The 27,308-nt window shown below is 36.7% G+C and overlaps 1 long non-coding RNA gene across 2 annotated transcripts in view; it reads left to right on the forward strand.

The window, feature by feature from the left end:
- LOC147651654 (uncharacterized) overlaps positions 1 to 24,378 on the forward strand; it is a 175,593-nt gene extending 151,215 nt beyond the window's left edge. The window contains exons 6-10 of one of the 2 annotated variants that reach the window (XR_015273656.1): positions 1,641 to 1,691; positions 14,628 to 14,691; positions 14,957 to 15,050; positions 19,751 to 19,856; positions 21,639 to 24,378. This is a non-coding gene — a long non-coding RNA (uncharacterized LOC147651654). Of the gene's footprint in view, positions 1 to 1,640; positions 1,692 to 14,627; positions 14,692 to 14,956; positions 15,051 to 16,583; positions 16,715 to 19,750; positions 19,857 to 21,638 lie in introns of those variants that run through there. The other variant, XR_015273657.1, reaches the window with a different exon arrangement.
- Positions 24,379 to 27,308: the final 2,930 nt, after the last annotated feature.

The following is a 27,308-nucleotide window of genomic DNA, read 5'->3' on the forward strand; positions in this document are numbered from 1 at the left end:
ATCTACAGCTTATCAGGCTATTTTCAGGATTTCCTTATCAAAAATTCAAATTAGTTTCTTTTGGTTATGTTTGAAACGTTGCAGTAGTAAGGTGGAGGACACTGAAGTAGGCCTTCTCTACCTGAAGCTTTATCCTTGTTATGGCAGAAAATTTATGCCCTTCAATCTCTTATTTAGGATCCCTTTTTGTCCATTTCTATGTTGGAATCTTTAATAATTTTTATAATCTGCAATATGTAGCTGAGTAGTGAAACAAGGCTGAGAAAACACTATTTGGAAACAATGGCTGGGTGCCCGTGATTTCTGTGATGTTCAGAGCAATATATCTGTATTTTAATCAGCTGGCTGTAAATGAAGAAGCATGCCATTGTATGATTAATGAAAAGTGCTGGGTTTAGTTATGGTAATATATGAATGTTAGAGATTTAAACTGTTGTGTGTAGCTATTCAAGTTTGCTATTAACATCAGCAGCATTGCACTGAGATTGGACTGGCTGTACAGTCCTCAGCAAAAGGAAAGGTACTTTTATTCAGTGGGGTACAATAGGACTCCAAAGTGAAGTGAGCATGATTTAACTTTAAACATCATGCTATGTTTCCAGTTAACCATTAAGTTGTCATTTCCATAAACCCAAATGTTTTGATAGGAAAACCAATTGCTGTAGACAGAAAAGGAGTCAGACTCTACACAGATCAGTTCAATAAGCAGCTCTTGATGTGTTATAAGGCAGTGGCTTCCCAACTCTTGGGACAAATTGCAGTTTGATCAACTGCCAATGAGTGAGATCATACTCGTATCTTTTTTATTTGTTTATTTTTAATTTGTGAGCAAAGACTGTGCTCATTAAAGTGAGGAACTCCACACTTCTTTTAGCCAAGTGTTACCATATTCTATATAATGAATTGTGTACACTTCTATCCTTTTCAGTCATTCATCTAATTTTCCTTGGAATTGCATGAAATACTTCATTATTCAAGCATTTTTCCAATCTCTACTATTTATATTTCTGGTACAAACCTGTGTTTGATTATACTCATATAGTAGGTGCTTTGTACTTTTTATGTGGACATGAACTTGTTGCCCTTTTTTTGGTTTTGTTTTGCTTTGTTTTGACAGGTAAATGAAATGATTGACCAAATAAATTAATTAAAGTTATTCTCTGTATTTTGTGATTTATAATGACTTACATGAATTTGAATTACTGTAGAACTTTACAGCTTCATGTTATTTTCTGGTCCTGCCATAGAGTAGAAAATACTTTCATTGTCTATTTTTAGCAAAATAAGTAAAATTTTTCTTTGTTTCTTATTTATTAATAGTGACATGGCCCTTGTTTTTCTTTTTCAAATTCTTGTGGATTAATTGTTGAGTTTATTAGGGAAGTACTGAGAAGTTTTATTCTTCTCTGTTGCAGATAGATACCAGTGGCTTAATGTCTTGGCCACAAGGCTAAGCAATATCAGATTGCTGAGGCCTGTGACAGTTAAAATATCCAGATTGTGTCTGTGAATGTTTTCACTTTTGAATATGTAAACTTCTAGCATTAATGCTGCCATTACCAGAATGTTGCTGGCATTGCTCCTGTGTTAGAAGATAATTACTGGACTCATTCCTGACATGTAACACTTCTTTTTTCCAGGGAGGTGGGTGGATGGGCACACAGAACTCATTGCTGAGCTACTGAAGTTGGGTAAGTTCTGTTGCCTTCATTGATCCTGTGTGGCTTTCAAAACATGGACTCAGTTGATGGAGAAAGCATCTGTGTAGCTCACATTACTAGAGGAATTTGTTTATTATACTTTGCACTGAGGTTGTTCCTTTTCTTGTGTGCCTGGTAAACAGTTTGATTTTTGATTGCTTTTTAGGCTTTTCAGATGACCTACATGGAACTTCTTATTTTGATTTCTACTGACTAGAGTGTTTAAGTTATTTCCTGCTTTGTTGCTCTGTAAAAACAAACAAAATTCACCTTAGCTTGAAGGACTACCACAGGTGCTATGAACCACCTAACACTTCATAATAAATGCATTTCCCAGATATAGACTAAATAATCTGTTGAGAGTCCTGGTGTATCTTACTTCTACCTCGATGGTGAGGTAATGCTGGAGACCTGGCCTACAACAGATGGAAGGAAAGAAGCACTACAGTGTGATCATATGTGATCAATACAGGGATCATTTCTTCACCTAGTCAAACACACATTTCCCACCTTTCTGTCCTTCATCCTTCATGGTTTGTGCTCTGTGTTGAGGCTGATCCTGTGCCCCAAAAAAGCACTATTTTTCCCTTAATAAAGTGCCACAGCTCCCTCTGCACGGTGCAGGAACGTTATGTCTGGAGCTTTGGTGGACTGCCAGCTCCATTTGCTGTGTGGAGGGGAAGGAAATTCACACAAGTACCATCCTTTTCAAGGCTTTCATTCCCTACAGAATGTATTAACAAGTCTGAAAGCAGCTCTGCTTGCTCCTGCTGTAAGAATGGTAGATCCAAAAAAGTTTAACTGTCCCTTCCCATGCCATGAGTTTCAGTCTAACTACATAATTACAGTTTCCATCAAGAAGGAAAGTGAAAGAGAAAATCAGAAAATTTTAGAAAGCTATGAAATTAGAGAAAACACAGTGACTATCAAGTAGACTTTCATTACTCTTTATTTATAACAACAATGAAATTGCAAAGAATTAGGTAGAATACTTGAACTCCCATGAAAGATGTTATGCACTGCATGTATTGTTAGTTAATGTGAAATACCTGTTTAAATCAGCTTTTTCTGTAGTTTCCTTGTCATACATCTTAATGTCAGCAACATCTGCAATGGAATTGTAATGCAGATCAGTGCAGATTATCACCAGTTAATAAAGGTTCAAAACCATATTCTAGGTAGCACAATTTCTTCAGTTTATTTCTATGGTTAATCTGCTCATATGTTTTCAATAAAACCTTGTATTAAATACAAAAGGTATTTATGATATGTGAATGATTTGGGTTTTGACATAGCATTTGGTTGTCCAAGATCAAATCCTACAGTTTGGTCTCCTCTTCTGATCTGAGCTTCAATTATTCCTTGTTTATTTAGCAGTGCTCTAAAGAAGGATTTGAGCTCTCATTTTGACACATATCTTGCAAGAGAAGTAATTACTCTTAACTTTATGTGCATCCCTAGAATCAACAAGGAAAATAGGAAATTATTCAGTTCAGAGGATCATTCCTTAACCATTGTTCTCAGACTGTGTAGATGTTGTGGGGGAATCTTTCCTCTTAACAGTGTCATTTTATATAATAAAAAATAAAAAAATAAAAATTTCAATAATTTCAACTGCAAGTTTTTGGATGTACTACTGCCTCACTAAGCATGAACTAGTTTTCAGAACAATCTCAGAGATGTCCAGAAATCAAAACAGAAGAAAAGGAAACCAAATTCCCCAGCCCCAGAGGCAATTTTGAAAATACAGTTCTAGTTATTATTGGATCTTATTATCTATACAAGGCTTCTGTCTTACCTTTGTTACCACAAGAAATACTTTTTCTGAAACTACTGTTTTTGAAGATTTTATTTGTCCCTGATTGATTGCCATTTTGATGGTGACACTTCTCATTTTATGGAAATATTATAGCGCTTTGAACACTGAGCTTCAGAAAAGCTCTAGGAGTGAACAAAGAGCTGTCTAGGACCCCAAGACCAGTGCTACAAGTTAGGTAGTGTTTGAACTGGGGAAGGATGGCCTGCCTCAGCCTTTGGAAGTGTTCCCCACAAGGCTATTGGCTTTAGTCCTGAGTAACAGATCAGCATTTGCTCTCAGTCCTGCAGCCATGGCAGAAACAGGTGTAGCAGTTTAATGCTTAGTTAGCACCAGCTTTGTTTTCTCTGTGAGCCCTTGAAGCACTCTCACAGTAAGTTCAAACACTTTGAGTGAACATTGTAGAGACAACCAACCTGCTAGTTTCAGGGAAGTGCTTTTAGGATCAGAGTTTTTTGTAGTAATCTGTTGGCCCAAACTACCTGATAGTCAAGGTTTTAAATCAGTGTAACTTTCCCCTGGTACCCAATTATAATTCGTTTTTAGTAATATAAGAATTACTAGTAAAATCAGCATTCATTGGTATATATTTATACATATGTAAATATATATATATATATATATATATATAGTAGTATATATTTGTAGTTTCTGGTATCCTCTGTTATTTGTGTATGAACAAATGGTGTATTTGGCCTTTGAGCAGCACAACACCCCTGTGAGTGCAGCTGCCTAAATATGCACTATGAGTACATGTGTGTAGGGCACCCAGCTCTCCCAGGAGTCGTAGGTGACACAAAAGTACGTGTTCCTCAGGGATATGTCAAGGCATCATAACACAACATCCTCCTGATTTAATGGACATTTTGCTACATTCCACATGTCCAAAATAGGAAAGGAAAAGAATGATCAGACTCTGTTGTTTTGTTTGCAAGTCTTTATCTCTGCCAGGACACAGAAGTAGCCAGAGCTGAGTGGGTTATTTGTAAGCACTGAGTAGTCTGAATGTTCAGTAACTCTGTGTGAAATCAGAAGCAGCATTGCATAAGCATTGACAATATGGAGCAAAATGCACTTAGATTAAAAAATATACAGGATTGGGGTGTTTCTTGCATACAGTAGGCCTAGCTGTTTCAGAGATGAACATAAGCAGATTTCTGAGGTCCTAAATGCAAATCTAGGTGGAACCATTTGAATTTACAAAATACACATCCCCAAATGAAGCCCAGCTTGAAGGACTGAACATGCCAGTAGCAAGTTCTGCTTCAGACTTCAAGAGATAAAGTACATTAGCGTGTATCAGTTAGTCTAATTTATTCAGTGTCATTGCTCTATCACAACCTTCTGTTTGATTTTCTTATAAACTAATAATTTCCTGAATGAACTAATACTGCCATAGCTACTAGTACCTCTGCCTTGTAGAAGTTTTTTATTGTTGTGTATGCAACTAAATTGAAATATCTTTCACTTGAAATATTGACTTTAATATCTCATTTGAAAAATTCATGAAGCCTTTGATGTTAAATCCATACTCAATTTAGCCAAATGCCATTAGAATATGCAATATGCCTGAATACAGAAAGCATTATTGTCTGTGTTTCTGCGGAAGAATTACATTTTATGACTGTAACGTCAGGATCTTTTTTGGATTTGTTCATGAAGAAAAGAAAGAGAAAGGCAGCACATTAGAAGCAAAATGAAAAGTGGTATTGATTAGGCTCTCATTTACCCTCTCTTTGCTTGAATCCCTAAATGCATGGAAATAAGGGTTGTGCCACAGCAAGTAACAATGCTCTGTAATGAATGGAACAATCTTTAGAAAATTAGTGTAAACACGTATGATAGTGCACAGATGTTGCTCCCAGTAACTGTCATACATTTATTTTACATCTCCATTTACATACATCTCTTTATTTCCTAATAGTATCATAATAGAAACATGACAATAGTTAATGATTTCATAAAACATGGAATGTAAAGCTGACAGAGAGGTAGAACATTAATTGAAACCTATAGCTATAGTACATTAGAATTACATCTCCTAAATGACTCCTGATAAAAATATCCCTCTTCTACAGAGAAAGACAAAGGCAGGTAAAAAACTAGGCTTTCAACAAATTAATTTTTTTTTCCAGTAAAACAGACTGGCAAATGTTGCAAAATCTCCTGAGTGCTAATAGAATCGTATTTGCCTTTAGTAATTTATGGGCACTTTTCCTCCAGCTATCGATCACAGTTGAAAAAAGTAAACTGCATTAACATTTTAGGCAATAATGGCTCCAGAAAATGTTTGATTTTTATCACTACCAAAACTGGTGTCATGAAACTTGGTTCCTCAGCAGAAGAGGGAGAGCTGAGCGCATCCAGCCTGTAGTGTGTTTATGCAAGCACCCAGGTCTGACTGAACAAACTGGACGCTAACCAATGTTTTGAGCTTGTTGTGTGATCCTAAAACATAAAAATAACTTGATGGCACAAGTCAGGAGGTTGCAGTGCGGCAGTAATGAGGTGTCCAAAGTACCCTGGGGTCTCTGAGGATTCCAAGGAGCGCTGAAGGGGCTGGAGGAGAGCTGCTCTCTGCCACCATCTCCTGGCCAGCGCCTGGGACACAAACCGCCTCTACTCCTCTGTGCCGCCTTTGCCAAGCCTATTTCCTCAGCCGAGGGGACAATCGCAGCCATTTGAAGCAAGCTCATACTGGAAAAATAGCACATTTTAAAATTTCCGATGGGAAACCGGACCTTAACAAACTTATGTAGATGTATATTAAATTGGACGGTGCAAAATGCCAGACTAAGAGAGCTGAAAGCTCTGTGAATAAATCCAGAGCATTAGTGCCTGGGATTTTATGCTTGGAATTAGGGGAAAGTGTTTTGGTTAGTGATGATGACTCATGTTGTCAGATAGTCCTGAATGCTCTAGAAATGTGTGTTATACAGGATGTTAACTGGACTTGAATTTCTTCAGAATATTTATATATCATGAAAGGAAACAGCTTCATTTCAATAGTTAATACTTTCAAAATGCCACTTTTTAGTGTTAGCAGCTGAACTTACCTCTTTATTATTGGGAAGCAGCGCTGTAAGATAGATTGACTTTGAAAGTGAAAAAAGATTTGAAGTTTCAGATTTTAGGTTAGATTTCTGGTTTTACTGTAGGCCTTTAACATTTGCAGAAGTCTGTGATCTACAAAAGTGAGTTTAATGAAACTTCTTCTTACATTAGTGTTATTGTAGATGACAACATAGCACAGTAGATTGATACTTGGTTTCTGTATAATTAATGTTGACAATGAAGAACACATGGAATTAGTATACAAACTGAAACTGCAATCATTCAGATTTCTTTTATTGCTCAAGTTATTCCATCCTTTTTAATCTTTGGACCAATGAAATTATCTTGCTGTTTGGTCATATGTTAAATTAATTGTGACAAGTTAAAATAGATGTTAAAGCAAGCATCCTACAAATTAATTAATGATTGATTAGTACAGTTTATAATTTTTCATAAGAAGAATAATTTTGTATATTTTGAGTACAAATGAAAGTTAGATATTTCCATGTCCTGGAAGAAATTTGTTACTTGAAGATCACGTGAATGATACGATCTGTATTATGTATTAATATGAATTAATAATAAATTAATATCCTTGCCTGTGTTTTAAACAAATGTGCAAACATTTCTTGGAGATCTCACACTCTAGTACTTTAACTGAAAAAAAGAACATCAGAACCTCTGTGCCTCAGAAGATTATTTTTACATTATGCCAAAAAAATGAAATAGTCTGAAGTATATATTAGGATGTAGCATATAGTTTATAGGTGTACCACTGAATCTGATACAAGTGAATAAAAACTTATTAGAGAAATTCATTTGCCATAGCTGAAGCCTTTACAGTGAACAGTTTTACAGATCTCATTTTTCAGATCTGAATTTTGTTTCAGAAGCTTTGTAGTATGCTGACTAAAGAAGAATTGTGAGAAAGAACACAAAAGTTGTATCAAAAAGAAAGTAACTTTCAACTGCAGTTTAGAAATATCGCACAAATCAGCATGTGGCTATACACCTGTGTGTATCAAACATGAAAACAAATTGCATCCTTTTTTTGAATCACCTAGTCAATGGTGTTGAATTTCTGACTTTTCGTTTCAACCAGGTAAGATAACGTGGTCTATTCAGCCCATGTTATTAAAGAAATTGGTTCACCTATTTGATTTCGTGTCATTGTAGCTCCAACCATTCATTTATTCAATAAACAGTTTGGTATGTTCTGAGAAATAATGAATATTGATTAAAAAATCAATCACTTATTAAGAAACAGGGAAATTGTTTATCCAATCAATTTTAATTTTTGATTTGTTATTTATATTTTCCAATTTAATCCACCCCTCCCTTAGGCTCCCAAAATACCAAGGAAATCAGGAGGAAGGGCAGAGTGAAGCTGGCAGCAACTGTGCAAAGAACAAAAAGCCTAATGCATTCATTTCAGATTAGGCTGGTGGAAATAGGCCATAATAAAGGGGACTGTGATTGAGAACTGTGGATACATTACCTCATGCACCTTTGGCTATTGCACTGAAACTTTACCTTTTAATACAATTTATGAGGCTCTCTGCTTCCTACCTATTACATCACTTAACTCTGACACTGTCAAAACACAATAGTTACAAAAATATTACGGGTTTCATCTAAGCTGGCAGAGATTCTGAACATAGAGGCTGAATGCACAAGGCAGTGAGAGAGACCTGTACAAGTACTCTGGAGCATTTATCCATTCTCTTGATGAGACCTAAGCCATGAAAAGAGGTGCTGAATGTCCCTTTTTGCAAGGGGACAGACAAACCAACTGATCCATTTCATCTGAAAGTGTTCACTGATTCTAGTTGCATTGTTCATTACATTAATGAAGAAGACTGCCTTGACACGTACAGGCAATAGACAAATATTCCTCCATCCCTGATGAATTGTTTAGTCTCTTTGGGGCTTTCATGTAGAAGTTGGAAAAAATTTGTGTTAGCTCTGCCTTTGAATCTTCCCTCCCCACCCTCATGTGTGACCAAATATATCTCTCCTTTTCAATAAAGCAGAGGTGTGCTACTGTCTTTGTATTTAAAGTTGGTATTAACTATGATTTTCTTTTCTGATGTTCTCTCATATCTAACTTCATGTCAGAACACTATTTTTTAAAGAAATATGGAAATACACTTGTAAAGAATGGGGTAAATATTTTACAGATTGAAAGTTTTTTAAAGGACTTTCTTTCACAGGGAAGGATGTGGAAACGCTACTTTCAATCTGTCACACTGCTTCTGTGGGCCTTGAGTTGCTAAATAGAAACTCACCTTCTTATGAATAGATGAAAAGGGAGAATGCATGCGAAAAGACCAAATAGGCAGAGCCAAAGTCCAAGGCTACATGGTCTGAGATCTACAAGGGAAGGAAGGGTGGCTTCTGTGGAAGGTATCCTGCAAAGAAAGAAAATTCAGTCCTTGTGTGTAATTTAGCCTCTGTGGAAACCCAGGGCTCTGAGATATGATTAGCAGTGTTAATTATTCATACTAATTGTGTTTTTAGTCTTTCAAGTATGGAAGAGTAAGGGAAGAGCTATTTTTTTTTTTCTTTAGTAAATAAACATATTATATGGGAGTTGAGAGTTCAGATTGTGCATAAAAGCAAAACTACTACTTTTACCTGGCTTGTGTAGTCCTCCTGCCTTTGAAAATTCTCTGGGAAATTTAACTGTCTGTGTTTATGGTCAGTCTTATGGAGAGTTTTTAAAGTTGGCTTTATCCAATATATTTCCTGGCATTCTGCTTGTTGATGACCTCACTTTCCTCTTAATTTGTATCTTTCATCACTTTTTAAGGCAGGTGAGGTATCCCTTGCCTTTCATTTCACTTATATTCATTCACAAAAGAACCGTGATCTATTCTGTGATAGAAATAAGGAAATCCCATGTTTTGAAATGTCATTTTAATGCTTAAAACAGAGAGATTGTAGTGTAAGAAACCACGACCCAGATGAAGCCAAGTACAACATTTACATAAATGTTTAAAAATACTCAAAGATAGCAATACTTCGTTTTGCAACTCAGGAATGTACACAGCAAACTTCCCCAAGGTGTCTCATGGATCCAATTCTGCTCTCTGATGATATACCAGCAGATAGCAATAAAAGTTTTTTCCCTGACACCAGCTGAAAAGAATTTGCAAGAGTTCAGAAGATTACCTTTAGAAATCTAAAGATCTTAAGTATTGGGGGGAAAAGCCCACAGTGTTTAATTACATGATGCATGATCAGGACCCTCAGATTTAAAATCTGGGAGAAAATTACTCCTAAAAGTGTTAGACCTGAGATTCAATACTCTGCCTGAGTTTCGGTCAAGATAAAGACTTGTGAAACAGAGCAAACAAGCCCCCTTGAAACTCCTGGATTTACCTAGCTAAGAAAAGATGAAGGGATAATGTAAGTTCTAAATGATTGCTACAAATAGGATAGTGACCTGTTGTTCCCTATGTTCACTAAGTACAGGATAAGACCTTCTTCTTCCTATGTGTAGGAAAAGAAATTTGCATAAAAGATAAGGAAAGAAACAATCTTTCATTCTGTGATGCTAATTGGGGTATGGGAACAGCTATTTTAAGAGGCTGTGTAGTTGTCATAATTTTAAAGAAACAGGTTATACCAAAATATACAGGTTATTGCTGATTTATATTAGACCCTTCAAAGTGCAAAGCTGCACAGGTTGAGCTACTGAGCTGCTTCTCCTCTCTTCCCTGATAATATTCCTTGATTAATGTATCTGTTGATTACTTCTCCCAGATTTAGTCTCTGAATAAGAAATGGTTAAATAATTTGAAGACTAGAAATTACTACTACTACCCATCATTTTTTGTTTCATTCATTTCATTGCCTTCCTATATTTGGGGACATATGGATACATGGCCTTAATGAACAGATCTGAGTATCTGATGAGGGAAGAAAAGATATAATGACAGTTTGGTACAGAGCAAGTTAGACTCAGGTGTTTCTGTGTGTTTATCATCAGGCTAATGGCGTGAAAAGTTGGATGCAAACACCCAGCCATTATTCCATGAAACCTTTATTCCTGTAGATGCAGTCATGGCAAAAAAAGATAATATGGGTTCTACCAAAAGTTTAATTGAGAGATGTCATCTCTGAGTAATCATTAAATATTCAGGAAGTGTAAGACAATACTGAATTGCTTCCCACATCTGAAAAATGAACTGCATTTGGTGTAATACGTTGAAAGAGACCACAGAAGTGTTGCAGAGCAACTTGATTTTCCCAAGAATAGGTATTTCTATAGGTAACCATGAAAATAGAGATGGAATTTCTTTAAGCTTTCTTCCAAGTTTGCAGAAGATTTTGATTAACTTGGAGCAGCAGTAAGCTTATTTAAAGGTAAAGCCCAAACAGTATATATATTTGCCTGTTCATGGCTAGTTAAATTTAATTGCATTACATTGCCACAAAACAAATGCAACAGCCCAGAGTACTGTGCCCACTGTGTTTATCTTAAAGGAATCTATGAGTTTGAACTGAAAGTCTTGTAGAAAAGGAATGATGATTAATTTTCCAGGGCAATCGTTCTTTTGAAAAATTCTATGTATATGTTCATACCTCTCAAGGTATTTTATATTTATGTTCATACCTGTCAAGACTCTGCCAATAGTTCTGGAAGGGATTTTCCTGTGAGTACTCCCATGTGCAATGCACAATAGTCCTGTTGCAGTCACTCCGGAGTGTAAGCAGAGGCCTGTTCTGTCCACGGCATCATAGTGTAGTTGTGATGACTTTGAGTGATTTTAAATAGTTATTTGTGTTAAATTTTCATGAAAATGTGGAGAGCTGGTAAGGAACTACATTTGTTATTAGTGAACAACCTTGCTTCACTGGGGCCCTGTGTGTCAGTCTCTATGTACTAAAGGAGTCTAGACCCCTCAAGGTGTGATGTGACTGGTTGTGAATTGTTCTGGTTTGTCATATTTTCTGCATTATTCTAATCTTCTCGGTGTGAATAGAATTGCATCCCTTTTTGCTTGACAGCAAAGATAAACATCAAGCTGTCCAGAAGACAGAGTGCCATTTTATTCCTCTTCTGAAATTCTTGATGGGATGGGTACAACATCAGCAAACACTCAAGAAAAAACCTCCTGACCCTCTAATTATTCTTGCTGACATTTTTGTAATAATTTCCTTTTCAAGAAATACTGAGTCCTTCATGTCAGAACAAAAACAAAACCAAAAAAAAGCCAAGAAGAACCTCAAACTTTATTTAATTGTTATTTGGTCAGCACTTGAATTCTACAGTAGTCCTAATTTAAATTAAATTAGTACTCAGAATGTTGTCTTTCCCCCACTACAATTCTTAAAATTTAAGCAAAGCATATTATACTAGAATCATTATGTTAAAATGGCTGTTTATGATTGTTTTAAACCAAATGGTTTGAACCAGCTTTATTCCCAGTCTGGCATTAAATATCATGCACACTGTTGCTGTATAATTGTGGCTACACGTTTTAGAATGTTCCTTATGTGTATAGAATGGAGAAAAATCATATTACCATGTTATTCAACATGAAAAACTATTAAAGCCTGCAATTCAAATATGCCTTTTTGAGACTATTGAATTAACAGAGTTAGATTAAAATATAAATGAACTTGTTAAGTAATATTTTATTTTCAAAACCCATTTCCTCTTTATATTATTTATACAGTTGGCATGTTTGACCAAGAGAATTGATATATTGTCCTCAATAGGGTAAATATCCACTGTGATTACTCCTTTAATTGCCAGAGCCATCTTTCTCCTTTCAAATAAAGCAGTATTAGAGAGTAAGTCCATTATTGCTTCTCCAAGTATCGTGCTTTATTCATAAGAGGAGCCTGTCCTTCCTGTTTCTGTGTGAAATCTTAAAGCTTACATTCTGTGCCTACAGTAACTTTTTGCAAGCACAGTGTATTAAACCACCCTGTCCTTCCGTGCCTGCGCCCTCTTAGACAGGAGGCTGCCAGGTTTTACTGACACCTGCTAACACCAAGCTGTGCACAATGGATTCTTTGGAGTTCATGGCTGAGTATTCTGATAACAAGATAAAAATAATGCATGGTGTTAAAAACATCAGAGACTCAATTTAAACGGATGGAAAGGATAGTGTTTATTCACATTCCGAGGTGCAAAACTGCGTATGTTCACTACACACTTTGGGTGCTTAATAAGCTCAAGTCCCAATGAATTGGTTCTTGACAGTTATGAATGGTAGACTGGCTGCATTAAAGCAATGAGGGAGCTAACAGCAGGTTTGCAACTGGGTTTGAATAAATCATCAACCAAACATATAACGGCATTGTAACAGTAGGCCAAAACCTCTCCAGCCATGTGATTGCTAGTTGCCAGGAGACCATGAATCTTGGGCATTCTGAAAATATTGAAATTATTTTAGCTGTCTCAAATTTATAGAATCTCTGGAAAAATATAATACATTTAAATATATTAAAATATAACTACTTTGTCAGGGTACATGTAAAGCTTTTAGACAAAATATGACTTTTTAACTAAAGCATTTTTTTTTGCATATTGATTTGCTTTCTTTTGTATGATTTATAATGTATTTAGAAAGAATATTTACAAAATGCGATGTAGTATTTAAAATCTTGGCTGAAGTAACTCCATACCTCTAAAGAACACATGCAAAATTATTTTTGGCCTCTTAGGTGTCCATCCAGCCATCCCTTTTTCTTACATGGGTAACTTTACACTTTAAAGGGGTACAGTGGAGGTCAAATGCACTGCTTTTGTGTTTAAATTTAATTGCATTAACAAGCCTTTAAAAGCTAAGATTTTATACTCTGTTTGCAATTACATTTCCTGCAAAACATTATGTCAGCAGTAGAAGCATTGCATCAAATCCAATCTTTTTTGTCTCCTTCTTCAGAAGGAATCTTGCCAGAGGTGTATTTGTGCTATCCACAGATATGTACAATGTACATGGCGTAGGCCTCATTTAACAGTGGGACTTTTAGGCTGTCTTCTAGTTTTGTGGATTGCATGTTGAATTTGATTGAATTTGATTACATAGATATTTAGTCTGATGTGGCAAAGAGGTGAGAGTCAGGATGACTCTTCATAGGCTGCTGATCATGGTTCAGCCATCTCCTGCAAAAGCAGAAATTAGTGCTCACCACCAGAACTTGCTGCACAACTTGGGATAGGTGTGGGAGACCTCAGAGACTGTTCAGAGCAGCTGAAAGATGGATTTTTCTCTTTTTCAGTTCTGCCATGAATTTTCTTTGTATGACTTTAGGCAAGTGCTTAGTTTTCCTGGGTATAGGGAAGACTTCCCTTTCTCACAAGAGTCAGGAGACAGAATTACTTGCTAATTGTAAGGCTGTTGTGTTTTGTGATTATAAAGCCACAATTAGTTGTTAATTTACACTAAAAGAAATAACTGGGAAAAAATCTGATGATTTATGAAGTATAAATTCGTGGTGTATTTAAATTCTGCCTTAAATAGATGTAATGAATATACCAATGATACTCATTTCATAACCTGAAATATACAGACATACGAATTTATTTCAATACAATATATCTTTTCAAGAGTTCAATCAACTGAGTTTTTTGGGTTTTTTAATAATAATTGCCTTTCTGTAAGACAGCAACATAATGAATTAGGCACTAGGCAAAGCTTGGGAGAGAGAAATGGAGTGAGTGAAAACTAAGGGCATGTGAAGAACAGTCACTATCCAGCAACAGCAGCAAAACAGTTTCAATTTTCTGGATTATTAATTCAAATTCACACGCACATGCCAGTTAAAATTAAAGGCCTTTTTTTACGGCTCTAGTTTAAATTAAAGATTATATTCTGCTCCACAAGTCTGAATTAAATAGCTTATTTTGCACACCAAGCTCTCATTTTAAAGCTAATAAAGAAAAGACATAGCATGTACGTGCAAGCTTAAGACAGGAAGGGACTAAATTACTACACCTGTTTCACTTGGGAGCTACTTTATTAGTGTTACAAAACTTGGCTTTCAATTTGGCAGTCAGAAGCACATTTAGAACAAGCATTTCTTTGTTTTGACAGAAAGGCTATGGTAAATGAATGACGTTTGAGCGAGGTGTGAAATGTGAAGGTACAAAATTAACTGGTAAGATAATTACTGTTCTAATTCTGCATAAACAAGCATTTTGAAAATCATTAATAGTTCAGGGAAATAATGTTAGTGATTAAATAAGGTGGTTTGCATCACTGAGCACAACTAAGCTGCTTTAATTACATTTGAAAGCAAGGGAAAGTAGCTAATTAAAATTAGCACAGGGTTCCTGAATGACCAGCATTGCATTGTTGCCCTAACCTGTTTAATTGCTTGTTTATTAATAATATGTCTTTATTTTCCCCTCTTCTGCATTTAGCAAAATTATTGAAGGAGCTAAATTGTGTAAAGAGAACCTATATATACTTATCAGAATATGCAATGCAGATGTAACCCAGGGAATTGCTTCCAAGGTAAGCCAACATAAGTCAAAAGTTGTAACTTTTCTTCATATTAATAATGTTTTCTTCCTGAGTCACATTCCTATGTCAATCACGTCCATGGACAAGAAAAATGGTCTTTGGCACAATTGCTGAATTGCAGCATTTTGTAGCTTTATTTGCTTTATTTTTAAAATTGCTTGAATCACTAGCTAAAATATAGGTAATAAATCTAAGAGTAATCAATAATAATTTATGGAAAACATGAGCAAAAAAAGTAATCTAAATTAGAGGAAAGCTTTGTATTGTCTCAGCCTTTTTTTAACACAACATTTACCAGCTGCAATAGGTAGGTCTGTTCTGAGAAAAGACAAAACTAAGTATCCCAAGGTTTCCAACATATTTATCCTTCAGTTAAGGAACATCTGTATTAGACATCTGGCTTTCTCTTCCTAGTCCCTCCTGTGTTGTTTTAAGTTACACTTTATTAGCACAAACCTATAGGAAATATTTGGGAGAGGTGTTAATCTACACACTTGAAGCAAATATACAGTATAATACAATGAAGACAACTAAAAATAGAGTAAAATGCTAATTTATTTTTTCATATTTAGCCATAATCAAGTCAAGTTAAAGCAGACATGATGTTTTCCACGTTGATTTAGTATTTATAGTGTACCTCTGATGTGAAAGGCTCAGATGCATAATAATTTACATACATATACATTTTAAACAGTAAAAATTCATAAAAATGTGAAGTTCTATATGGAAAGGTAGCAGATCACCATGAAAGCAGGTTAAATCATGGGAATTATGCTTATGGAACTGATAAGCAATTAAAATAAGGAGTTAATTTTAACTTCATGAATAGTAGAGAATATTCAACAGACAGTACATACATTATTTTATAGGTGCATATTTTTATGAACAAAGAAGAGGGTTCTGCTCAGTATTATAGGATGGTAAAGAAAGATCCAAGTCAGATTTCAATGAGATTTTTCTGCTTCATGTCTACACTAACTATATGATCAGCATTTTGAGTCATATCATATGGCACCAATAATGAGGTTGTAGAGAGATAGTATTGGTGGATAGAGGTATAGTATCACCATTCAAGTGATTGTTGTGTTAAAGGGATACATGACAATTTTTTTAGTAATCAATGTGGTGTGTAATTAATGGTGGCATTTCTTTGTGCTCTGGCAATGGATAAATATAATTTTGGCGTTCTTTTTTAATTGCGAAGTTCCGTGGCTTTCTGTTAGGTCATGGTCATCACAATTATGATTAAAACCTTTCATTAACCTTTCCATAACCTATTTCCTCAAATTAATAGCTGTAAAACTGTAAAAGCCACAACCCCCCACTATATAAAGAAGAGACTAGCAACATTTATCAGACGTTATTCTCATAAGTGATGTAAATTATTCTTCTTCCTACTTATCATAATGTTATAACCACTTTTATTCATGTAGAGTTCTGGTAAAAGTGTTCTGATAGACTTAAGTTGCAACCCTTAAGGATTTTGCAGTCTCCAAAGGATCTGCTCTACCCTTCTTTTGTAAGCCCCTGCTCCGGAGCTGGGATAGATCGCCTCCCACCTGCCCAAGTCCACAGCAGTATTTTCAGACTCATAAGGAGTGTGGGCCTGCCTTCAGGTACAGGAGCCTATTGCACCACATCTCTGCTGCAGGGAGGTGAGCTCTCAAGGATGGCAGTGAGAACATGGGAAGCTTTGCTCCTACATGTACCAGAGCCTTACTGTAGTTCAGCAGTCCCCACCCAATACATGACTTACCCACCTGCTGCTAATGGGAACGCATTTTCTCCTCCTTGACACAAGGATCCTTTTTCTTAGCTTCAGAATATTGATATGACATGTAAATAATATTGCTAGTTGAAATTTTTAAGATGAGTGGTGAATGAAATTGTGGAAGATGTTTTCTATTTCCTATGTCTTTTTGCTAGTTTTAATATAACCTGAAGAAGTTCTCTGCTTTGGGGAGTTTGTGTTATTAAAGTATCTAAACAGGCCAAAATCCTTTAATTGTTTAACTCTGAAATGTCCTGGAATTGTAGTTGTAAATTCTCTTAATCCTATTTATAGAAATAATCCCACTCACTTGCTCAAGGCACACAGGAAACAGTAACTTGAACTAGGGTCCAGAACATCCACATCTAATGCTCTTACTGCTGGACAATATTGTGTTTCTTCCTCTGCAAGCCTGGGCTTCTTGATTTCCTTTTGTCCTCAGTGAGGACATGAGAGCATACTACAGCAAAAAGTGAGCCCTTTATAGGAAAATTTATTCCTCTGACCTGTGCTAGCACTAGAAATACATTGTGATTGAATTTTATTGCTATGGAGAAAATGCCAGTCCTAAAATGTGATGAGACCCTGCAGGAGATTTCAAGCAGTCAGATGTTTGCTTACAACCTAATAGAGGCATAGAAATAAATATTTGAAGCAAGAAGATGTTACTGACTGATTTAGTGACAGACTTCTGGTATTTAGTGAGGTAAGCAAAATACTTCCAGCATGTACTGGAAGCCTTGTATGGTACAACATGGCTGCTAGATGCTTGTAGCCTTCTATTTTGTGGAAACTGAGTTTTACAGGGGAACAGGGATTTGACTGTACTTTATGTATTTACAATGCCAACTTAAAATTAGAATGAAAAAAAAATAACTCCCGTATTTATAACCATAAACAATTAAGGATACTAATTTGTGTAGCATATACCTTTACTTAGCATTAATGAAGAACTTGATCATCTTGTAGGACATCCCAACAGGGGAGTCACAAGAATGTGGTCAAGAGCATTGGCAGTAACTGTGATCTGATTAACTGTGGCATTTCACTGTGTTATGGCAGTAATGTTAAAGCAATGTGTTGAGGGGGTTTAATTGTTAAAACTGACATTCTCTTGCCCCTTTCCTTCATCATGGTCACTGCAATCATGACTAAAACCTGTCATTAACCTTCCTCAATTTAATTCAATGTTTTGAGTTAATAGCACTGAAACAAGAGACATACAAAATGTGTGTGCCGTTTTACACAGTGAAGTGTCTCACCTTCCTGCTCTCTGTAGCTGGGGAAAAAGGTACAATACTTACTGGGTTGTTGAAAGCACGTTTTAAAGGCATGATTTTTAGCACTCTGAAGGGGCAGGCTTGCAGTATAAGTCACGGGGTCTTGCCCCTTTTACAACACAGATAAGAACTGACAAACTGAGTTTTGTGCTGATGAAGGGTGTTAAACTGGCGAAACATATGCTGCATATACTAAAGGTAGGTGAGAGATGAAAAAAAAATTAATTGCAGCACACAACATCATAAAGAGGTGGAAAATCCAGTTCTGATGGAAGCAGGTAACAGTATCATCCTAACAGCAACAAATGACACAAAACACCTTACAAAGGCGGGCTCTCTGCAGCCAGCAACCAGCAGAGAGGCAGAAATTTGGAAAGAGATTAGGAAATCCTGAATAGCAGTTTTTATAGTAAGTAGAGGTCAAATAAACAAACATGCTTCTTGTATCAACCAGTTTAGACTGGTCAAACATCAGCAGAGTTAGTGGCATCTCATGTGGTCTTTATTGCTCCTTGTGGTAAAAACCTTTCTAGGTCATACAGCTGATAATCTGAGTACACTTGTCAGCAAAGCGTGAGCATAAATAATCTACCCCTGCCTGAATTTTGCCAATATTCTTAACACCTCTAATCCAGACTTCAGGTCTTTGCAAAGAAGCAGTGATGATTATGTAGCAGATGATTCATCACCAGATAGCAAGGGAGGTGATTGAACTTCTCTACTCAGCACTGCTACATCCTCACCTCGAGTTCTGGGGGCAGTTTTGAGCATCATGATATAAGAAGACAATAAAGCTATTAGAGAGGGTCCAAAGGAGGGCAACAGAGATGGTGAAGGGCCTTGAGGGGAAGCTGTGTGAGGAGCTGAGGTAACTGGGTCTGTTCCATCTGGAGGAGACTGAGGGCAGAGCTCACTGCAGTCACAACTTCCTCGGGAGGGGAAGAGGAGTGGCAGGCACTGACCAGTGACAGAACTCAAGGAAGCAGCATGAAGTTGTGTTAGGGGAGGTTTAGGTTGGATATTAGAAAAAGGTTCTTCTCACAGAGGGTGGTGGGGCACTTGAACAGCTCCCCAGGTCCGTGGCCACAGCACCAGCCTGGCAGAGTTCAACAAGCCTTTGGACAAAGCTCTCAGGTGCATGGTGGAGTTCTTGGGGCAGCCCTGTGCAGAGCCTGTTGGACTTTGATGATCCTTGTGGGTTCCTTCCAGCTCATGATAATCTATGACTGTCATTCTCTTTGTTTCCAGAAAATGGGAAGCAAAAATCCAGAGTTTTATATTTTTTTAGTCTTTAGTAGTTTTGCAATATATTTCAGGCTAAAAGTGCAATAATAGATGATATATGATATATTCTGAAACAATGCTGCAACCATATTTCAAATAAATATAATCTACTTCTGATCTGGAGGAAAAACCCACATAAATAAAATAGCTCAGTACAATCCCATTTAAGTATGGTGAAGGTGACTGAAAGACAAGAATCTGTAAGTCTTTTGGACATGGCAGCTAATTAATATAAAGCATATGGTTATATAAAACATCAGGAGTGGATTGTGTAAGAATGCCCAGGTTAAAACAACCCTTTTTAACAGCCAGCTGTTAAACAGCCAGCAGCCTATAGCTGCCTCTCCTTCTCACAGATACAGACAGAGCCATATCAAGCTGGGATTTCAGAACTGCAGAAATAAGAGGTAATATTGGGCACCCAGTACTAGAAGGAACTAGAAAGAACAACATGTATTCTAGGTAAGGCAAGTGAGTATGAATCACTTGTGGAATTCTGTTCCTTAGTTTGGCAACCAAGTCAATACTCAGGTCTTCCCAAGCTGAGACCTAATGATATAATAAAAAAATCTCATCCTCTGACTCATGATCCTAATTTGTTCCATTTGTAAACTGAGCAAAATACGCTCAGGGTGAAAAAAAGTTATATCCTCATTTCAAGGAGGACCTGTTAAACAGTTTGCAATATGTAGGCATAACAAGTTCATGCATTGCTATTTTCACAACATGAGGTTGTGAGATTCAAATCAGACTGCATCGTCTAACAAGTTTCCTTTCAGTGAAGTGGAGAGACTCTAACAAAACAAATATGAATGGATTTTGAGACTTTGATACTCATAACTTCCCCTCATATGAGTGATGGGGGAAATTTATTTGGTCTGGATTTTATTCATAGAGAAAAGATTTTAATCCTCCAAACATTATGGAAACTGATGCATTCAAACAACTGTGCCCTGTTATTACCATAAGTATTTTACAGGAATTATCTGTGTAAGGTAAGAAATCAGTGCATACATGTGATAGTGTCTCTTGACTCTCACTGGATTTGAAAAGCCAAATCAAAAAAATGTCCAGTCTCAACAAATTAAAGACAATTTGAAGATGGTGCTTAAAATGACAGTCAGAAGAAAAGAACAAGTCATCATGAATTATAAATCAATCAAAATTAAAAAGTTCATCACCTAGAAGGCACAACAATTGTGAATGCAATCTGCATAAATGACTGGAGAAAAGTTAGTGCTTTAATAAGTAACATCAGTAGAAATGCTTTGATGGGGAATCAAAGGTTGAGAAGTATCATCTGAGCAGAGTAACTGGTAGGCTCAAATGAGAAAAAACACATGAAACCCTGCCGTTTTTGATGACTTCTCACTTAATGGATTGAGTACACAGCACAGAAACAGCAAGCACATGTTGACTGGTTTGCCTAGTAGGTAATTTCTATGTTAAAATTTGAGTTACCTTTTTTTGTGTTCTAGATGTTAACAGTTTGTGTCTGAGAGGTGCTTTTAATTACTGTTTTCTCTCTAGTCTAGCCTAACACTTATGCCTAGTCTTACACTTTTGGAGATTGTTGGTTGAGCACCTATAGTATCAAGCAAATACTAGTGATTTCTCTGAGCTGTATTAAGTTATTTTAATTAACATCATATATGTCAAATCCATTTGTGACAGTCAATTTTTGTTGCCATCTGCCTACAAATAAATGTTTTTGTATACAGCCTACCAGCCCATCTTAAAATCCAATGAAAAAGAAATTCTTATTTAGAATTCATGCCTATCAGCCCTTTTAGATTTTCTACTTGTTTCTGTAATAGTAGAAGGAACAGAAAATCTGGGGTTTTTTTTCCATAGAACTAGAGTGGCATGAACTGGACATGTCTGTTCTGAAATCACCTGGCTTTGGGGCGTTAAGTAGGACCTTTAACATTGTTATTTGTGTTTAATTTTACATAGCATTGAAATGTTATCTTGCCCTAAGCTGTGGAAGTCACTGCTATCCTTTCCAGTAGCACTTTTTAGCACCCTGTCCTTGACTTCATAATCCTCAAAAGCCAAGCTTGGAAATCTGCTTCTGGCAGAACAAGATCTCTTCATCTTTGGGGTCACGTTCCAGGCTTTTGTTCAGTCACAAGTTTGGTTTGGATTTCTCTTCAGTATGTCTACTTGAATATTCAAAAAATCATCAGCTAGTCTAATTTGTTTTTTTTTTAAGTCATGTGAAAGACTGATTTGCTTTGACAGGTGGATCAGAAACAGAATTGTAGCTATTTTATCTGGACCTAATTAAACAACCTTCATTACTGGCAGGTATGTGTTCATGATGACTAGAAATTAGCTTGATTGGAATTAAAACTCAAAATATAAGGCATTGAATTGACTTGTTTTTGAAAAATAAATGGTTTAAAAATATATCTGTGAAGTACATTTTTAAATGTGGCAAGCGTGTCTAAATTTTAAATCATGCCCAATTCCACTTTGTATTTTATGTTAATGACACTTGTCACAGGTATTCATGAGGATATTGCCAACACATATAAAATGGCACCACACTAGTTCAGAATTATGAGACTTTAATAAAACATTAGGAGCAGTCCTTTTTTCTTGCAGGCACAGAAATGCTGCAGTATTTTTGTGGTGTATTTGGGATGAATTTCAGTTCTACAAATGAGGCCAGCATGAGATAGGTGCAGTGCTTATGCCCTCAGAAGGGGGTTTAGTGGATCTTAAAGTAGCACATGTACGTTGGTCCTGTTTGCCTTCACAGTTACTTTCAACTGGCAAAATAAATTCTATATCTGTTGAATTAAGGGGACATTTCTCTTACTGCCCATTGCATCTCCAGCCTGTGGAATAGATGTCACACCTCCTCAGTGTCACTGGAATGGCATGCTAATGTCATTCAATCCTATGATAAGTTCTCTTTGTCCAATTTGCCTTCTCCTGTGGTGAATCCAGGCATAACCTTTTAGTAAAGTCTTCCAGCAGCCTGGACTGTTCACCCAGTCCAATATGCTGCTTGCCATTTTCAACACCTACCTTAAAATAACCTAAATGTACACATGCAGATGAAATATTGGATTGCATATTGCTCTGTTAAGGGCTTCTATACCACAATTTTCTATGGCTTCTCTGATTGTGGTAAGTTCAGGTCAAGGTATCGCAGAAGAGATTTTTCAGAGTAATTGATGGAACTACACTGAGGAGCTACTAAGCAGCTGGTTCAACAGCCTTTGCTGTGGATATTACATAGCTGTAAAGAAGAGAGTACCACAGAGAAAAAGCCAACTAAATAAATACAGCTTTCTTTCAAATAAAAATGATAGAGGAATAATATTATGTATTACAAATGGAAAAATATATGTTTATTTCAGTTTCTGAACCTGAAATACTACAAGGTATTTTAAAAAGTCCAAATGATATTTCTGTGAGTCATTTTCTATTCTTCCTATAGATGACAGGTGTAAAAAATCCTATATTAGAAAGGCAGCTTCTTGGGACAGAATATCTGGTAAAGTTCAAGCTATTCTGGTTATTGTCAACACTGATACAAGAATAGAATATTCTGCCTTTCAGCGTCAGATGGTGGCATCTGTAAGACAAGTAAGGACTGCATTTTGCTAATTACACCCTTTAAACTGTGTCATGTACGGGATGCAGCACTCATGATAGTTACATGAACAGGAAATATAATTTGTCCTTCTGAAGGACAAAAATACATATATGCAAATCCTTAGGTTCTCTTTAGTCAAGGAGAGGCATAAAACGAGCGCAGAATCAGATACTGACTCTGTGAATCCATAGTGCAACTCTGCTGGATAAAATCCGCTCTGTTTTACCAGTTTAGGATGTAACCATTACCAATTTAACAATTGGTGATGTGTTTGGACTTTGGAATTTTCACAATATGTCTAATTTAATGTCCCAGGATGAGAGTACATAGTAACAGAACAGATTACATTTTAAATCAATGATAAAAACAACTAAAACATAGGACCTGCTTTCTCAGTCAATGGCTACACTGTCAGAATAGCCTTCAATGAGCTGAAATTTCTGCTGTCTTTTCTGCCTCTTTCCCAAGAAGAGCTTTTTACTTGTGTGAGTGCACACATTAGTCCAAAACTGTCAAGTAGGTCCTGTTAACACAATAATTTTTCTGTGTAGCTTCTTGTGCTTGAAACTAGGACAAAAGATCTTTATAGGACAATCTGTAGAGCAGTGTATGAACTACAAACTATCTCTCAGAGGACTGGGAAAGTCCAGCAACCACCATCAGTAAAAATTATCTGTGGATAAAATATCATTTTGGAACATGTTTCTATGAGGCACTATCAACAAATGCAAAATGAGAGTTGGCAATAATGTGCTGATGTAGGCAAGAACCTTGAGTTTTGTTTTTGTCTCTGTTGCTGGATGAGTCAGGGAGTTTGTGCTGTCTGTGTGGTTCTGCCCGCTATCCATACAAATGGCAGTGCTACCTGCTTGCTTTTGCAATGTGCTTTGAGACCTATGTGTGTGCACCAAGGATCATTTTCACACAGTGACAGTAAGAAGCAACAACACTACTGTGGAATGCACGCTTTTTCCCATAGTTTTTTTGAAATTTAATGTGCCTACAAATTCTTGTTGGGCTGTGAAGAAAGGTATTTCACATAACATTTTACTAGGTTAACTTATAAGCCTGGTCTTTGTGCAATCACAGAACACAAAAACTTCTGTGTGTTAATTGTATTCTCTATCACACTGGTCAGTGCCTGTGAACCTTATTCAGTAATGGCTTGTGCACTAGTTAACTGGGAATTCATTTAGGAAGGGAAGTGAAACAAACCAACAAAGAGGGTACATATCATTACTTTCATCTCTCAGTTGTTTCTTTTCCCATATGCATTTGGCTAACTGTACCAGGCTATGATCAATGTGCAGACCATGAAAACAGACAAAACCAGCTGAAAAAGCAGGTTTCCTCTTTAAGAAAAAGGAAAAACTTTCCAATTGATTTAGTGCTTCATAAATTAGCCTAGGGACACCTTTAAATTGTGCTCTTATTATGCATACAGGATTCTACTCACCTAATAATTTTGCTATTCAATTAAAAAAAAAAAAAGTTTTGAATAGGAACCAAACATGCCATAAAAATATACTATCCACATTCTGCAAAGAGTGAAAATGTAAATGAATGGATAGAAAATGTCCCCAGTATGATTTCTTTCTTGTTGACTTTACAATTTAATTTTTCATGGGAAAAAAGATGTACTGGGAAATAGAATGCATGATCTACAAGTAGGAGTTTAGGAAGTCATTATATACCCATTAGTTATGTGCATTTATTAAATCTGTCTGGTAAAACTAAGGGAGCTAAAATTTTATGTATTTATTTCTATCTGGTGTACTTTGTATATCTAGTATGCCAGTCAGAATTTAAGATACGCAAATTAACTGATCGTATCAAAGAGCAGAAGCCTTGAACAGGGAAGGATATACCCACTGAAGAAAATCTCCTGAGATTCTATAGCTGTGGTCCCTGGGTGAATTTGGGATATTATCCGATTTCATTTAATGATCAAAGTCTTTTATGGCTATCTTTGAACAACTATAGGAAGTCTAAACAACTTTCTCAGTATTTTTGTTCAAGCTCTAGGAAATCCTTCAGACTGCCCTGGAAAGGAGCACTGAATCTGTCTGTAGTTTTAGTGTTTGGCCAGTGCACAGTCCTGAGGGCCTTTACTATGGCTACAAGACCAGATATTCATCCCCAAGGCACACAATGGTGAGAATATTTATTTTCTTAGATACTATCCTTATCAAAGCAAGCCACAAGAGCTCCTTAGACTATATATCTTGGCCTGAGTCTATCCAGTAAGACCCCAAGGGTTTTTAGTAAGTATCTAAAACCTTCTTACATTAACCAGTTTTCCCAGTTTAGACTTAAAAATATTCATGGCAGATGTCAGGATTTGCATCTTAAATTTTTACTGGTCAGAAAAGTAATACAAATAGATGGAAGGAATAATAGATTTTTATTTTATTCCTTTCCCATAGGAAAGGGAATTGGAGACTTCTGCCACTAATGCTCCTTGCTTTCAGTGTGTCTGCTTTTTATTATTGTAGCATCCAAATGAGCACCAGGAAATGGAAAGCAATGGACAAGTAAGCATTTGTTTGTCACACCCCACTTCGTTCACTCTGACATGGTGAAATATACACTCAGGAGGGCTAGAACTAAATTTCTTTTAAAAGACTATTCCAATGATCCTATGCATGGATGTCTTGGTCATCTGTCTAAAGATTTGATTACAAGGGTTTTCTGACCATAGATGTGAAAGTTTCAGTTTGGAAAGAAGGAATCTGTGAGGTTCCAGAGAATGCAGCACAGGTTCTGTCAGACACTGCCACTTCCAGGCCCCTGTCCCTGCAGGCTAGAAAGAATCAAATGAAAGTGGTGCTGATAATGAGGCTGATGTCATAACAGCATGGAGCTGTTGCCAAAGCTGGAAACAGTCTCCAAATGTTTCACATATTCCAGTGGGAATAAAATGATTGTATGCTTCCTGGTGTGTTATCAGCAGCAATAAGGATCTGGTTGAAAACCCAAAAGATTCCTCTGGAAATCAGCAAATCCATCAATCTGAGCCTCGTCTAAGTAAAGAGGGGAAAGAACTCTGCATTATTTAAAAGAACCTTTGAAAGAAAGAAGTTTTACTTCTGGCAGATACTGCCTTAGATTTTATGAATAGTAGATTGAAAAACTACCCCATACTCCTAGAAGTGCATTCTTTGGACTTCTGCACATTTTTTCAAGCTGCCTCTGTAGAAGGAGAAGATGGCAAATGATCAACAAATTATTGTGGATACCCTATTTCCTGCATAGCCTTCCCTTTCTTTTATGTATTTCTTGGGCAGTTCATCTATGATTGATTAAGGCAGGATGTTTACAAGTGAAATTTCAACACTGGTTTGTAGGTTTTATGGCTTCTAAAGGAAAGTGTTCCCTATCCTCTTCATTCCTTAAGTTTCCACGCATATCTGAGATGTCACTGCCTTTGGTTGGGATGGCCAGTGTAGGTATGCAGCTGACAACCTTACTCTTGTTATGCAGAGTGTGTCTTGCTGTCCTGTTCCTTCTGTGCCTCCCTCCTGATGCTTCTGCTTGGCTCTTGTGTCTTGTGGCTCCAGTAAAAGGCTGCTGTGTGGCATGATGAGAATGATACAGGGGAAACTTGGTGTGCAGTAATGAATAACTGGGTTTCTTAGGGGTTGTTCTAGCTGCCAGCCTGAACACATCCCTCCTCTTTCTTTGCCCAAAGAATATTTAAGCAATTTGAAGATAATAGAATGGCCTCAATGAGCACTGCTGACAAAGACTTGCCTCTGAGGATCTTATCTTATGAGGGTCCTGGGAGGAGGGAGACCTGAGTTCAGTCATTACTGCAAATCACACAGGGGAATCGACAGCATGTCCTAACTATTACAGCAATGTCTAGATTTACTAGGCTGAGTGGCAGCAACACAGAGCCTCCAGCTTGCTGTGTGGGCTGGGCAGTGCTGTACAGACAGCTATCTGATGAACTCTTTTGAGGTGATGGACAGGTGCCTAATTTTTGAAGGCTGTCAGGTCCAGGTGTGGATCAGGCACCAAACTGCTTACATGGTAATGTTTAAGCAGTTTTCAGCCTTGCTACCAGCAGAAATTTGGGGGCTTTTGTGAAGGTATTGCACCAGAACAGTGATTTTCAAGAATCCCAGTGGTGCTTAGAGAATGTGTTTAAGCATCTAAATCACTTTTATGCTCAGACTGTGATTCCAATAAGAAAAAAAGAGCTTCCTGGTTTTACCTGATGTCTACCTGGCAGCCTGAGAACACTGTAATGCTCCTCAAGAGGTCTCATCACTAAGAGATGCAGAATTGAAAGGAAT

This window comes from Cyanistes caeruleus, chromosome 9 (assembly GCF_971803275.1).
Source record: "Cyanistes caeruleus chromosome 9, bCyaCae1.hap1.1, whole genome shotgun sequence".
Classification (NCBI taxonomy): Eukaryota; Metazoa; Chordata; class Aves; order Passeriformes; family Paridae; genus Cyanistes; species Cyanistes caeruleus.